Source organism: Oryctolagus cuniculus, chromosome 16, assembly GCF_964237555.1.
Source record: "Oryctolagus cuniculus chromosome 16, mOryCun1.1, whole genome shotgun sequence".
Classification (NCBI taxonomy): Eukaryota; Metazoa; Chordata; class Mammalia; order Lagomorpha; family Leporidae; genus Oryctolagus; species Oryctolagus cuniculus.
The window spans coordinates 69706998-69722068 of record NC_091447.1 but is presented as its reverse complement, the minus strand read 5'-3'; the positions used below and the strand labels follow the sequence as shown (position 1 = coordinate 69722068).

The following is a 15071-nucleotide window of genomic DNA, read 5'->3' as shown; positions in this document are numbered from 1 at the left end:
TTTATTTCCCAAACACAAGAGTCAACTAATCCTTGAGCATTCTTCACTTTGGACACTGTATTGTTCACAAACATCTTAGTCAATAATTACTGTCTAGTTATTTGGACAGCATATCTTTATCACAACTATTGGTAGATTCCACGATTATAGACATTATTCTGTAATTGTGTCCTCCATCATTTGACTGCTTTCTCTTTTTGCCTTTGCTTAGTGTTCATATTCCAGGACACAATGATGCTTTTATTGTGGTGAAATTCACATACCCTGTGGGAACCACTGAAGTAATGTACAAATATGTTGTATTACAGTACTTTTACATTCAAATTCTGCATTGACTTTTTATAAAGTATGTTCACAGGGTTGTACAATTATCATGTCTATGTAGATTGAAGCCTTTTGCATCATCCCATAATCAAAGCCTTTGTCCACTAAGCAGCCACTTGCAAACTTGCATGAACGTGGTTCATGCAACCATTCATCTCTTTATTTGCTATGTGTTTACCTACTCTGGACAGTTCCTGGCAATGGAATGAGGTAATATGAGACCTCTTAGATCTAGCTTCTTTAACATGGCATTACATTTTCAATTTATCCAAATCATATCAGATATATGAAAATATTTCTAGACTGCCTTGTATTTTTTGAGAGGAAGATAGAAAAACTGAGAGAAAGGGAGAGATGTTTGAGACAAACCTTTCAGTGCTTCACCTCACAATGTTTGCAGTGGCTGAGCCTGGATTGAAGACAGAGCAAGGAGCCAGGAAAAAAAATAACTGACAAGGATCCAATAGCTTGAGTTGTTACCACTCACTCAATGGGTTTTTTCTTTGGGGGGGGGAACTGGGGTCAGGAGTCAGAACCAAATTAGTAACTGGGATACTATTATGGAATGCAAGGTCATCTTAATTGCAAAGCCAAATGCCTAACCAACAATGGCTTTTAGTTTGGCTTATCTGACAAAGTTGAAAGGCTACTTCACTTTGGATTTTGCTTACAAATGTAGAAATGTGAAGAAAATCTTGAGAAAAATAATTTAGGGTCTCCTAAAACTACTCTGATTCTTTAAAGCTTTCAAAGAATTTTTATCAGGTTTTATGAGAATAACATAGCATTTGGGGGCAAAGATGCAGCCCAGGAGCCCTGCACTGGAGGCCAAGATGGAGAAGACCTCCACGGCCACCATGACCTTCCCCTTGGTGCTGTGGTAGACAGGAAGGAAGGTCACCCAGACACTGCAGAACACCAGCATACTGAATGTCAGGAACTTGGCTTCATTGAATGTGTCAGGCAGATTCCTGGCTAGGAAAGCCACAGTGAAGCTCGCCAGGGCCAAGGAAACTACGTAGCCCAGGACACAGTAGAAGGCAGTGACCGAGCCCTTATTGCACACCAGGATGATGTGGTCAGGCTCAGAATGTGCATCTAACTCAATAAATGGAGGAGAAATTCCCAACCAGATGCCACAGAGAGCCAGTTGGATCAAGGAGCAGATGGGAATGATGAAGTTAGAAGCTCCTATTACCAGCAATCGCCTCATTGTTCTTCCAGGTCTCAGAGCTTTGAAGGCCAGAATCACAGTGATGGTCTTGGCCAGCACAGTAGAAACAGCCACTGTGAACACAAGGCCAAATGCTATTTGCTGGAGGAGGCAGGTGGCTGTGTTGGGACGGCCAAGGAAGAGTAAGGAGCAGAGGAAGCACAGGAGGAGGGCGATGAGCAGGATGTAGCTGAGGGTCCTGTTATTGGCCTTGACGATGGGAGTGTCTTGGTGCTTCACAAAGACCCAGAGGACGGCAGCTGTGAGGACAGAGAAGCACAGAGCCATGCAGGTCAGAGCCATCCCCAGAAATTCCTCAAAGCCTAAGAAGGTCACCAGCTTGGGGAGGCAGTGGTTTCTCTCCAGGTTTGGGTACTCGTGATCTGCACATGGGATGCACTGCTCTGCATCTGTGGGGAAAAGCAAGATTCACGTTTCCATTTCACAATTTGCTCCTTTTTCCCTGTTCAGGAAAAGGGTCCCTTCTTCAATATCATGTTGAGTCCATCCTGCTCTGATGTATACCAAGAAACACTAAAGGATATTTCTGCACTCCTGACCCAGGGACAATGCTTGACTCCCATAGGAGAAACTGGTTCAAAGAAGCTCCTTTGCACTTGGGGCTCTGTGGTCTCATCCTGTCGCTCAGACTTTTTTTCAGTGTTTTAATTTCTATAAAATGGTGAATTTCCTGTAATTCATATGGGCTTGGATTCTTCCAAGCCCTCTTCTCTACAGTCCCCAGTGTCTTTCTCAGGAGAAGCCTTTTGTTCACATGGGTTAGAATATTTTTCTGGGGTCATCAGTGTTAAGGTTTTTCTCACTTATCCTCAAATGGAGATGACCTATATAAATCATGTGTCATTCCTGGGACCACCATACATTTTTCTCTACTCTAATTCCTACATGGACTCGTCTTGTCAGTATTTCCATATAACTGCTGTGATACTGCGGTTGAATTGAAGAGAATTGTAGCTGTTTGTCTTTATGAGGGTATATGGTTATAAGTGGTATTTTCATCATGTTACTGAAAAACAACTAGGCACTCTTGTTAACCTGAAAGCATGATGTGTTCACCATTTTAGCTCCTGTGAACACCACATTGGACACCACATTGTCTCACTTGAAATAATGCAGTTCTGCTGCTACAGCATAAGAGAAGTCATTAAGAACAGGCCAGTTGGTGAATATGTCTCTCTTTGAATCATATGTCAAACAAACAAAAATAGGGCCAGTATTCTGGCAAAGCCACCACCGACAATGCCAGCATCTCTTATGGACATTGTTTTGTGTTCCAGTTGATCACTTCCCAATACAGGTCCCTGCTAATTGCCTAGAAAGAACAGCAGAAGATGGCCAAAGTACTTTGAACCCCACACCCATGTGGGAAATGCAAATGAAGCTCCTGGTTCCTGGATTGTGCCTGGTCCAGCCCAGGCCACTCTTTCTTTCCATCTGGGTAGTGAACAATTAGATTTTCTCTCTCTCTCTCTCTCTCTCTCTCCATCTCTGAATCTATGATTTTCAAAGTCATTAAGAACCAGTCAGCTGGTAAATCTCTTTCAAAGAAATGTCCATTAAATAAACAAAACTAGTGGGGTCAGTGTTTGGCATAGTAGGTAAAGCCATCACCTGCAATGCTAGCATCCCATATGGACATTGTTTTGTGCTCCAGTTCATAAATTTCCACCCCAGCTTCCTGTGAATAACCTACAGAAAGCAGCAGAAGGTGGCCCAAGTATTTGGGGCCCCCAAATCCATGTGGGAAACTCAAATGAAGCTCCTGATTCATGACTTCTGCCTGGCCCAGCCCAGGCCATTGTTTTCATCTGGGGCATGAGCAATTCTCTCTCTCTCTCTCTCTCTCTCTCTCTCTCTCTCTCACTCACTCTCGCTCTCACTCACTCTCTCTCTCCTGTTCTCTGAATCTCTGATTTTCAAATAAAATAAATATTTTCTGAAAAATCAAGAAAATGCTATCAGTAGGGCTACACTTGCAGTAAGAGTCCTACTCAGTTTTTATCCTTGGTGTTCATGCAAGAATACAAGCTTCAGGGACTGAAGTTGTGATGTAGGAGGAAAAGCCACAGCCTGGGATGATGGCATCCCATACAGGCACCAGTTCGTTTCCTGGCTGCTCCTCTTCCAAACCAACTCCATGCCAATGTGCCTAAGAAACCATTATAGGAAGGCCAAATAGGTGGGCCTCTGCAATGCCTGGAAGTAGTTCCTGGTTTCTGGCTTTGGCCAGGCCAAGTTCAGGCCATTGCAGCTATCTGGGGAGTGAAACTACCAGATGGAAGGTCTTCTCTTTCACTTCTCTCTCTCTCTATTAGGCTCTCCCTCTCTCTGTAACTCACATTCAAAGAAATAAACATATTTGGTAAAAAAAAGGACAAAGTGAAAGAATATAAGCATCTGTAAATATTTGAAGAATTTTCTCTTACAATTCTTTTCAACGTGCATCCTTTACTTTTGATAGAATCTCTAGGTGCTTCTGGCACCAGTATCAGAGATGCACTGGACACACATAGGCAAGTGTACATTGTACAATGAGTCAATGCATGATGCTTTAGTTTTCTTTCTTTAACTTAATGCATGTTGAATATTCTCACAAAACTTGAAGTCATTTTTATTATCTTCTTCATAAAGGGAACTATATAGACCTTATTTGAAGATACTGAAATAAAATATTTCTAGAACTAAGATTATGGGAATTTAAACAACCTTTTGAAAGAATTCAAATTATTATAAAGATATTGACTTGATCAGCATAGCTCTGACTGTTAATGAACAACTTAATACATTATCCCCCTTAGTAGTTTTTTCTGTCTGTTCTACTTAATATGACTGGGTTAATTCTGTAATTAATACACAGTTATTCTTAAGTGTTAAAATTTAACTGAAATGTGATCCCTGTTAAACACAAGAGTGGGGATAAGAGAGGGAAGAGATGTACAATTTGGGACATGCTCAAGCTGACTTGCCCCAAATGGTAGAGTTAGAAACATACCAGGGGACTCCAATTTAATCCCATCAAGGTGGCATGTACCAATGCCATCTCACTAGTCCAAGTGATCAATTTCAGTTCACAATTGATCATAATGAAAGGACTAAGAGTCAAAGGGAGCACATAAACAAGTCTAGTACCTGCTAATACTAACCGATAGAATAAATAAAGGGGAGAGTGATCCAACATGGGAAGCGAGATACTCAGCAGACTCATAGAATGGCAGATGTCCTAAACAGCACTCTGGCCTCAGAATCAGCCCTAAAGGTATTCCAATCTGGCTGAAAAGCCCATGAGAGTATTTCAGGCATCGAAAGCCAAGACACTCTGGCAAAAAAAAAAAAAAAAAAAAAAAAAAAAAAAAAACTAAATGAAAGATCTCTGTGAGTGAGATCCCAGTGGAAAGAATAGGTCTTCAAAGAAGGGGGTACCTTTCTGCCGGCGCCGTGGCTCACTAGGCTAATCCTCCACCTAGCGGCGCCGGCACACCGGGTTCTAGTCCCGGTCGGGGCGCCGGCTTCTGTCCCGGTTGCCCCTCTTCCAGGCCAGCTCTCTGCTGTGGCCAGGGAGTGCAGTGGAGGATGGCCCAAGTGCTTGGGCCCTGCACCCCATGGGAGACCAGGAAGAAGCACCTGGCTCCTGGTTCCTGCCATCAGATCAGTGCGGTGCTCCAGCCGTGGCGGCCATTGGAGGGTGAACCAACGGCAAAGGAAGACCTTCCTTTCTGTCTCTCTCTCTCTCACTGTTCACTCTGCCTGTCAAAAAAAAAAAAAAGGAGGTACCTTTCTCTGAAGGGAGGAGAGAACCTCCACTTTGACTATGACCTTGTCTAAACAAGATAAGAGTGGGGGAACTCAAGGGGCTCATAGCCTTAGAAACTCATGACTGGTGCATAGGGAGATTACTGATCCCATAAACAGGAGTGTCAATTTGTAAAGTCAACAACAGGAGTCACTGTGCACTTACTCCTCATGTAGGATCTCTGTCCTTAATGTGCTGTACATTGAGGCTTAATGCTATAACGAGTACTCAAACAGTATATTTCACTTTGTGTTTCTATGGGGGTGCAAACTGTTGAAATCTTTACTTAATGTATACTAAACTGATCCTCTGTAAAAAAAAAAAAGAAAAGAAATTATCAATTCCCAACTTGACTCTCACTGGGATTAAACATGACAATAGGTCTGATCTGATTTCATCATCATTTAAAAATCATCTATTATTTTTCACTTTATGTTTCTGTATGGGAGCAAACTGCTGAAATCTTTACTTAATGTATACTAAACTGATCTTCTGTATATAAAGAGAATCGAAAATGAATCTTGATGTGAATGGAAGGGGAGAGGGAGTGGGAAAGGGGAGGGTAGTGGGTGGGAGGGACGTTATGGGGGGGAAGCCATTGTAATCCATAAGCCGTCCTTTGGAAATTTATATTCATTAAATAAAAGTTAAAAAAATATATTTATTCTACATTGAACAGTGGAACTATTTACCAATGAGACTTAGTACATTTTTACATTTCTCAAAATGATTGACTGTGATATTTAACATTGCTTAAAAGTTGACCTTTTGCAATGGTTTTTGGGGTTACCAAGTTGTATCATTTTTAGGATTTTGTGTCTCTACATTTCACATTGATTTTCTCTTATTCTATTATATACATCCAAAGGACAAAGTGGTAGCTTTTGTTATGTGTACTGCACACCATGCACAGTGTCAAAGATGTAGCACAGAAAATAACACAGTATTCCCATCACAATTCATGTGAAGTAGCGCCCTGCTCGTCAGTTGTGTATGGAAAAGTTCTGATTTCAAGCCCTTTAGAAATCCAAAGTGAGCCTTAACAAATATAAATATTGTATTTCTTGTTTAGACATTAGGTCTCAGATTGAGACAGTCTCCTCCAGGACTGGATGGGAAAGAAGGACACCAGATAGAATCAGTTTCAGAGTTGAGCTAGAGAGGATGAGCACCGTCAGACAACAGCTTATACATAATGAGATGGTGATAGTGAGCATACAACAAGGGTATGGAAAGAGTGAGTGAAGGTGTGCATGGAGAACAGTAGGGCACTCTGATTCCAATGCAAATATTCTTGGTTTCCTTTTTATCAAGAGATAGTTCAGAGGCTGGATTCTCATAGGTCAATTCTAGGGTTTTTACCTGTATGATTGGAAATGTCTCTTTCTGAACAAACAACACAAGTATAGCAGTAGACAGGTCTTCCTTCCTGTAGTATTTTCCTGAATCCTGGACCACACCTCTGGCTACACAAAGACTGAGGAGTCTGTGGAGAAAAGAGAATGATGATGATTGCTTTGCACGACATTAGGCACTGTGATAGGATGACTATTTACCTCATCACCCCCAAGGACATCACTGTGTCCTTCCCAATCTTTATCTGTATCTCCTTGATTTTACCTGGACACCCAAGTTTCTATGATGCTCGTTAGAGGTTTTTCATCTGTGTAACAAATAATATGAGGGTACCTGATCGCTTAAATTTCATTCATCACCAGATATATGCTTCTGAACATTTCTCTCTTTATTGAATTGTTTCCTCTGAAATCTTTGCTGTTCAGCTTTTTATTTGATAATTATTTTGAGAATGTGTATGCCTGGGAGTATTTGACATGTGTCTTTCCTTAATTGAGTAGATTTTACATGCCAGAAAAATAATATCCAAAAATCAGAATGACTAGGTACACTTCTGAGTAACTACTCAGGAAAAGACAAGCCCACACAGAAAAGATGAGCAAATATTCTAAAACGTAGATTGCCCATTGATCTACTTCTAGACTTCTAGACCCAGGGAGAGAATCAATTCCTAATACACCAATGCATTTGCAGTATAACAAACAATAGTTATAAAATCACCCAAAAAATTGGGTATTTCACAGCTCAGTGATGATAAAATTTTTGATCACAGTTTTGAGGTTCTACTCCAAAGAAAAACTGAACTGATTGGCAAGCGCAATGAAAATATAAATAATGGAAATGGTTTCTACAAATAGGTGATGGATAAGTCCACTCATAATTTACTTGTGTTCATACGGCATCAAACATAATTACGACTCTCACCAAAAGATTAAAATATCACTATGCTTATAGATATATATCTAATACATGAAGTTTTTTACATTATATGAATAAAGAGTTGAAATAAAATTTTGGAATTTGTGTAGACATGCATTTAGTAATTTTATGTCTACATATTGATCTCTATCTCTATTCCTTAACATTGCTCTTTCTAGTCACTCAAACTCGGGATGCATAAATATGCCCAGAGTAAAAACATCAATATCTAACACAAACATGCACTTCTAATATACACTGGCTCCTATATGTGTAAGCACCACCATATCTTTTGAAGCCAAGTTGTGAAATGAGAACTGAATGGTTATTTAAAGTTTCACACATTGTATCCTCTCAGACTCTCCTCAGACCCTCTGTATGTATCCAACATTCCACACCTCCTTGAATGCTACAGGCCATTCTATCATTTCTTCCTTGAGGTCCAAGCTTTGATCATGTTTACTCTCAGAGGAAAACTCCCCGATTTTAATCAGCAACCGAAATCCAGCAGGAAAGTTCACAATGTTGTGGATATCATAGTGTGCCACACGGTGTCTCATTTCATGGAAGGAAACATCCTCCCCAGCACTGTTGGTAAATTGGATTTCCCTCAGAAGTGGATGAAGCTGGAGGGGAGGCACAATTGGAAAGAGGGAGAACATTCAGATTGGAGGTGGGAGGTGCACACGACTAAGAAATCCTTCTATTCCCTCCTTCTAACATCAGAGAGTGTATTTGGTTTACTTTTGCCTGAATGGTCTCCATATTGTGGGTTCAAGTAAGGGGAATTCTGCCTCTCCCCTATTAGAATGATGGGGAGTATCTGATTCCAAACAGAGAAATCACAGACTGTGTCCCACAGAGTGGCTGACCATGAATGATTGGTTAGAGGTTTAGGAAAGCTCATCTTAGTTCTTCCACATGAGAACAACATGGCTTTATATGTGACATATCTTGATTGTTGTGATGGTTCCACAGGGTAGTACATTCATGTGCACTTTTAAAAGTTTAACTCATTCCCCAAAAAGGAATTAAATCTGTTCTTTGGCAAAAAGTGGTTTTTGCTGGATACCATTATGCATAGTGAAATATACCCATTCCATAAAGAAAATATCATATAAGTTTTTTTGGTAATATGTACTACATAATATAGATTGGAAAAAAAACACAATGTATAAAAATGAAACTGACATCTCTGGATTTGATTTTTGTTTATCACCCTTGTGTAAATTCCTGTGGAGCAGTGGTATTTCTACATTTCACTTGTGGAACATTATGATTAGTGCAGTATTAAACCTGTGAGTTAACGTAAATTGAAGTTAAAAAGAAAAAGGAAAGGAATTAGAGGAGATTGAGAAAGAAAAGGAAGACACGATGGTTATCTTCTTAGAATTGTATGAATGAATACATGAAATCTGTTCTTTTATATCAGTAAATTTCTCTTTAATTTAACAAAAATTAGGCTGACCTTGTGGTTCAGCAGGTAAAGCTGCTGTCCACAGTGCCCAGCATCCCTGTGAATGCCGGTTCAAATCCCAGTTGTTCTACTGCTGATTCAGTTTTCTGCTAATGTGCCTGGGAAAGCAGCAGATGAGGGTCCCAGTGCTTGGGCCCCTGCACTCATATGGGAGACGTGGTTGAAGCTCCTGCATCCTGGCTTGGCTTTGCCTATTCCAGGTCTTTACAGCCATTGATGAGTGAATCAGCAGATGCAAGATCTGTTCTCTTTCTCTCTCTATCTCTCCCTCCCAGTAACTCTGATTTTCAAATAATTTTTTAAAGTTTAACAAAACTGAATGAAATATCTGTTGATTTTGGTTAAATGAATTAGAAATCCAAGCATAATTTTTCTTAAAAAACATTTTGCAAAATCTGCTTGTACATCCCTGGCTGCACCTGGTAGTTAAACTTACAAAAATGTGTATGCTGTGTATGTACAGGTCTATTTGTATAGCATTTTCACCTCAATAGAGTTTAACCGAAATATGCATGACTTTTATTTGACTCTCTGCACTTTGACTCTTTTTTTTGGGAATAAAGGTACCTTTTGAGATGATAGGGGAAATATTGTATAACCAAAAAGATAATTAAGAGTACCCTGATGGTAGTTAGGATCTGAACAGTGTGTACTAGCCCTGACTTTTGGAGTCACTTGATGCCTTTGTGGGATGACCAGTTCTTTAAACAACTGTCATCATGTCTTCACTAACTTGAAACAAGAACTTCATAAATATCAATAATCTTATCTTTGTAAACATACTTGGCCAAGATACTTACTTTTCTCATTATGAGGCTACCAAATCACATCTGTCTGTCAACTATTACTGTACATAAACACAGAAGTTACATAGTCAAGTAAACATGCTGATGTCCATTTACATATATGCATATATAGATTATATATTTTATAATATAATATACAATATATATTATATAATATATTAATATATAATTTTTATATATTATATATAGATTATATGTATTTCTACTGTGACATTAAATTTATTTGAAGTGCCAATAAAAACTACAGTGAGATTTCTCTCCACCCCACATAGCTTGACTATTATCCAAAATGTGAAAAATAACAAAGTCTGGTGAGGATATGGAAAAGAAGTACCCCAATACATTGATGATGGGAAAGATTGTAAGCTGGTACAACCATAATGGAAGTTAGTAGAGTGAAACCTCAGAAAACCAATACTAGTTGTAACTTATGGTCCAGCTGTCCACACCTGGGAATGTATTCAAAGGAAATATTCATGTCCTTGTAATGAGCTGTATTAAGATATTTGACAGCTCACTAATTTATATTAATACAGCTCATTACAAGGACAACTTGTATTCATGTGAAATCAGCACATAAAGGAATCACCCATACTCCCATGTTTAAAGCAGCTCAACGGACATTAGCTAAGATGTGGAATCATCTAAATGTCCATCAACTGATGACTGGATGAAGGAAACGTGACATATATACATATATATACATACAAATATATATGTACATATATATATATATATATATACACACACACAAGCATATATAGTGGAATGTTACTCAGCCATGAGAAAGAATGAATATTTGACATTTAAAACTGGAGATCATTGCATTATATTATATAAGCCAGACATAAAAAATAGTAAGTTTTCTCTTATTTGTGCTAGTTAATGCATAGAGTATAAAATTGTGTGGATGTCAGATCATTGACTATGCAATATTAATACTGCTTCACTGAATCATAGCATGCTAATGACAATATTCCCCTCCTTCACATATTCAAAAAATTGAGTTGGGGATACAGAGCTCCTTAGCGATACTAGTAATACTATAAGCTTGCTGAATTTGGGTGTTGATTATGAGTGTGATGCAAAAACAAAAACTCGTTTATCTGTAGACTTATGTGCATTTCTTAGTATATATACTGTTTTTAAATATTTTCAACATGTCCATAGCAGAAAATGTTTTCTGAAATGTTCAATAGTAGATAACAAATCCTCCACACATAGATAACTATTACAGATGTATCCATGCCCAGTGAAATGTTAAAGAGCCCACTTTCCAACATGCGTGATCATGCTAGTTTTTTCAAAATGAAAACCTGGTTATGTGGAACTACAATAAACACCTGAGGATGCCAACAGGTGTTCAGTGCATGTCCTGTTCTGGGAGATGTTTACCTGCCATGGAAGAATCCTAGGTTGAGCTGCATCTCCTGGAGATCCCTTTTCTATTTGCTCTGAAAGCATCTTATGGAGGGCATGGGCCACTGCATACACAGCATTGTAGATGAAATAGCTGGAGTCAGATATGGTCAGCATGTCAATGTGTCCTGGGAAAAACTCAAAGGAAGCATTTGGTGGGCAGACTCCAATTGTTCTGCAGTGTGACCCAGGAGGTAAGCAGTGAAGAGCATGAAGCCATAGTTGACTGAGGAAGAAATCTTCTGGGTAGTGGGAAGGGTCCACTGTCTTGACAAAGTGGTTGAGGCCAGGGATTTCCCCCTTGTGATGTGAAAATGAGAAGCCTCCATGGAAAGAGTGCAGCATGTGGTCTGTCTCATGCACAACAATCTCCCACTTTGCAGCCATGATCCACACTTTCCCCAGGGTTAAATAGTATTTGCTTAGAAATTCCATGGTATAGAGACTCCTCGCATCACCATACAGAATATGCACATTTGCTGATGAAATGTGAAGATCAGCTAAGAAAGACATGTGAGTGTTTTCATACCTTTTCTTAGTGTCAGGGAGCTTTAATACATAGGCCAAGCAGACACGTTTCTTTACCATCTCGGCTAAAATATCCTGAAGGAACTGCTCTCCTTTCAGATCATTAGATACAAAGATTGCCACCCAAATCCAGCCAAAATGGAGCAGCAATGAGAGCATTCCGCAGGCCAGAGAGCTGTCACTTGTGGCCATCTGATAGAGCGATGGAAACTTGTCTCTCTCACTTAGCATGGGATCAAAGGGACCATATGTGATCTGAATGGAAAGAAAACAATCATGATCTGACTTTTGTGGGTAAAGAAGGTCAATTTCTATCAACTGGGCTCAGAGAAACCCATGCTTCAATGCCTATTGCTTTCAGGAGGAGAAATACATATCCTCATTCATAGCATGAAAGAAAATGTGTAAGACACCCGTATATCTTCCTATTCATCCAAGGGAAGAAGAGTACATGGATTTTGGACCAGGACATTGGACTTCCCCACTTCTCACCCCATTTCACATGTGGAGAGCAGCCCACACTGCAACTGATGTTAAATGTTACCTCTGAGACAAACAACCCCTTACTCTGTTAATCACTTCATAGTTTGAATTACATATGTTTTCACAGCATAACCTATATTGCCTTGAAGGATACATTCACCTACCACCTCTGAGTTTTGGTGAAGTTGCTTTTCAGACCAGAATCTTCCTATGCTATTCCAGTCTATCTTGATATTAATCTGTGCAGATTGCTACCTGTTTGAAGTGGGTCTCTTTCAGAATCCTGAAACCGTGAATTCAGACCCTTGGAGGAAGCTTGATCGAATTCTTTAATTGGTTCCTGAGACTTTCTTATGAGATTTCAATTGAGTGCTAGTCCCTCATTCTCACCACAGAGCGTCAGCACCAGCACCATAGTGGGTATTTGATGACTCAACTAGTGAATGTGTGTACACTGTCTTCCTCTCTTTGTTTCTCAGTCTATCAACCACACTCTAAGATTAAATCAGTGTGCTGACATGGAAAGTGATCTGGGAGCCCTGTGAAAGAATCTGCTGAATGTGATGAAGTCAGGATTGGGATAGGGAGAGGGTAAAATCTCACCTAAATGCAACTCAGCATCAAACACTCTTTGATGATCATTGGGACTCTCATGGTCCTCATGTGCTCCAAATGAAAGTACAGGCCGATGACTTATATACCCATGTCTAACATGGAATCATCCTAGGACATGTCTGTGCTATGGGTATTTCCTGTGAGTAGTCAACAATCAACATTCCCAGCAGGTGGGGATGGATACATTGGCCCAAGCTGGATCTGGGTGGAGGCTCTCAGCTTCCACTGCTCCTTCCGTTTCTCACAGCCAAAAGAGATCTCTGGAGATCTCTTTCAACTAACAGTGGTATATGTCACATGGCTTCCAATGGCCCTTGCTTCAGATGTGGCTGATCTGGTGGCAGATGGAAATATTTCTCACAAGAATTCACAACCCATTTACCTGTGGGGTTTTGTACAGCCCCAACATCATTCCAATTTCAGCCGAAAATGCTGATGTGGTTCCAGCAATGACGGCAACTGTCTTGCCTTGTGTTTGGCAGGTGTAGTTAGGGATGAGATGATGCTTTCCAGTCAGCCAGTGCAGAGTGCTCCTCAGGGTGAACTTACCACTGGTAACAGAATTGTAGAGCTGGAAACCCAGGGTCAGGTTGGGGAGGAGCTGAGGCTCCTTATTGATCTCCTGGATGGCAAAATGGAAGGCCAGAATATATTGGTAGTTCTTCCACAGCCACCTAAAGAGAGGGGCAGTATCAGGGAGAAGGGAGACACCATGGAATTCAGATCAACAACACAGCCATGCCCTGAGGCAGCAATGGTCAGACTCAGGCTGCCACTCAGTGGTGCCTCAGCTCTGGCACATGGAGGAGGTGTAAGTGAGATTCTAAGGGCTCTAGAAGATCATGGAATGGCCATTGGACTCCTCTGAAGCAAACTGTGCCCATGATCACACTCACCTTCCCGAGCCCTTCAGGAAAGCCTTGATGTGCCCCAACATGGGATTTCACTTCTACATAGGGATGGTACCCATGAGGCAAACATCTCTATTTTCAGCAACTTCTAAAATAGTTTAACACCATCTGACTTGTCAGGTATATTAGCATTTGGGAGCGCCTCTAATCTATTCACCAAGGCCATTTTCATGAGTCTTTTCTGTAATTTCCCTCTTAATATACCAACACTCACAGAAGCAATTTTGTTCAAATATATTTGCCTTGAAAATGAGCATTTTATTCAGAAGGTCAAATTCTCAGAAGATTTACGAGGTTCACTTTATTTTTATTCATTGTTTTCCTTATGCACTGAAATCTCTTTTAACATTTCACTTTTTATTCCTTAACATTCTCTGCATGTTTCTATAAAGCTTAAGCAAAATTATGAGTTCTTGGGATTTAGTAATGGCTCTCAAATGTTACCTGTCCAAGAGTGTGGATGTTTTGTTTTCACACAATGGATATCTTTGCTCCTCTTCTTGGAATTTTCTTTCTTATTTTTACAATTCATCCATAATTTGAATATCAAGCAAACACATACTTGTCAATAGATTATGTGGGATTTAATAAATTTATGCAATCATCTGTTGTTTAGGTGCATTGATTCATGTGTTTAAATGCTGAGCTTAATAGATTGTCATTTCAATATGCGTTCAATTCATGACATATGTTTATGCATTTTCTAAAATGCAGTGTTTGATTCAAGGTTAGTACTTTTTTCTCAAGTTTCACACAATTTTGTATTATACTTACATACAGAATTTGAAAATTTATTTTTCCATAAAAATAGTTAAATTTTGTTCCTTATAGTAAAAGGTTGATTCAAAATGTTTACCTCAGAAACAATGTTTATTTCTTATACATTAAGTAGACCTATCAAAAAATATGCTACTGAAGACTGTTCAATACTAAGTTTTACTTACTTGAATGGAAATTCAGAGCATTCAATTGAAATGTTTCTTGCTTTTAATCATTTTGCATAATTGCAATTATCATCATCTTGTGCAATTTTATTCACTGCTGGGTTACTTACAGTACTTGCTGTCAGCTGCAAGCTGACAAATTTACTTCTATCCCTGAGTACAAGGTTGCCAGCTCTTAAGTTCTGACCTGCACATTCATTTCAGGACTCTTGGAGGCTGATCAGGAAGTAAGATCAATAGAGTACATACAAAATGTCCATCTCACA

At 39.6% G+C, this 15071-nt stretch overlaps 1 pseudogene; it reads right to left on the bottom strand.

The window, feature by feature from the left end:
* Positions 1-1033: 1033 nt before the first annotated feature.
* Positions 1034-13887, bottom strand: LOC100351217 (vomeronasal type-2 receptor 116-like; annotated as a pseudogene).
* Between the last annotated feature and the right edge of the window lie 1184 nt (positions 13888-15071).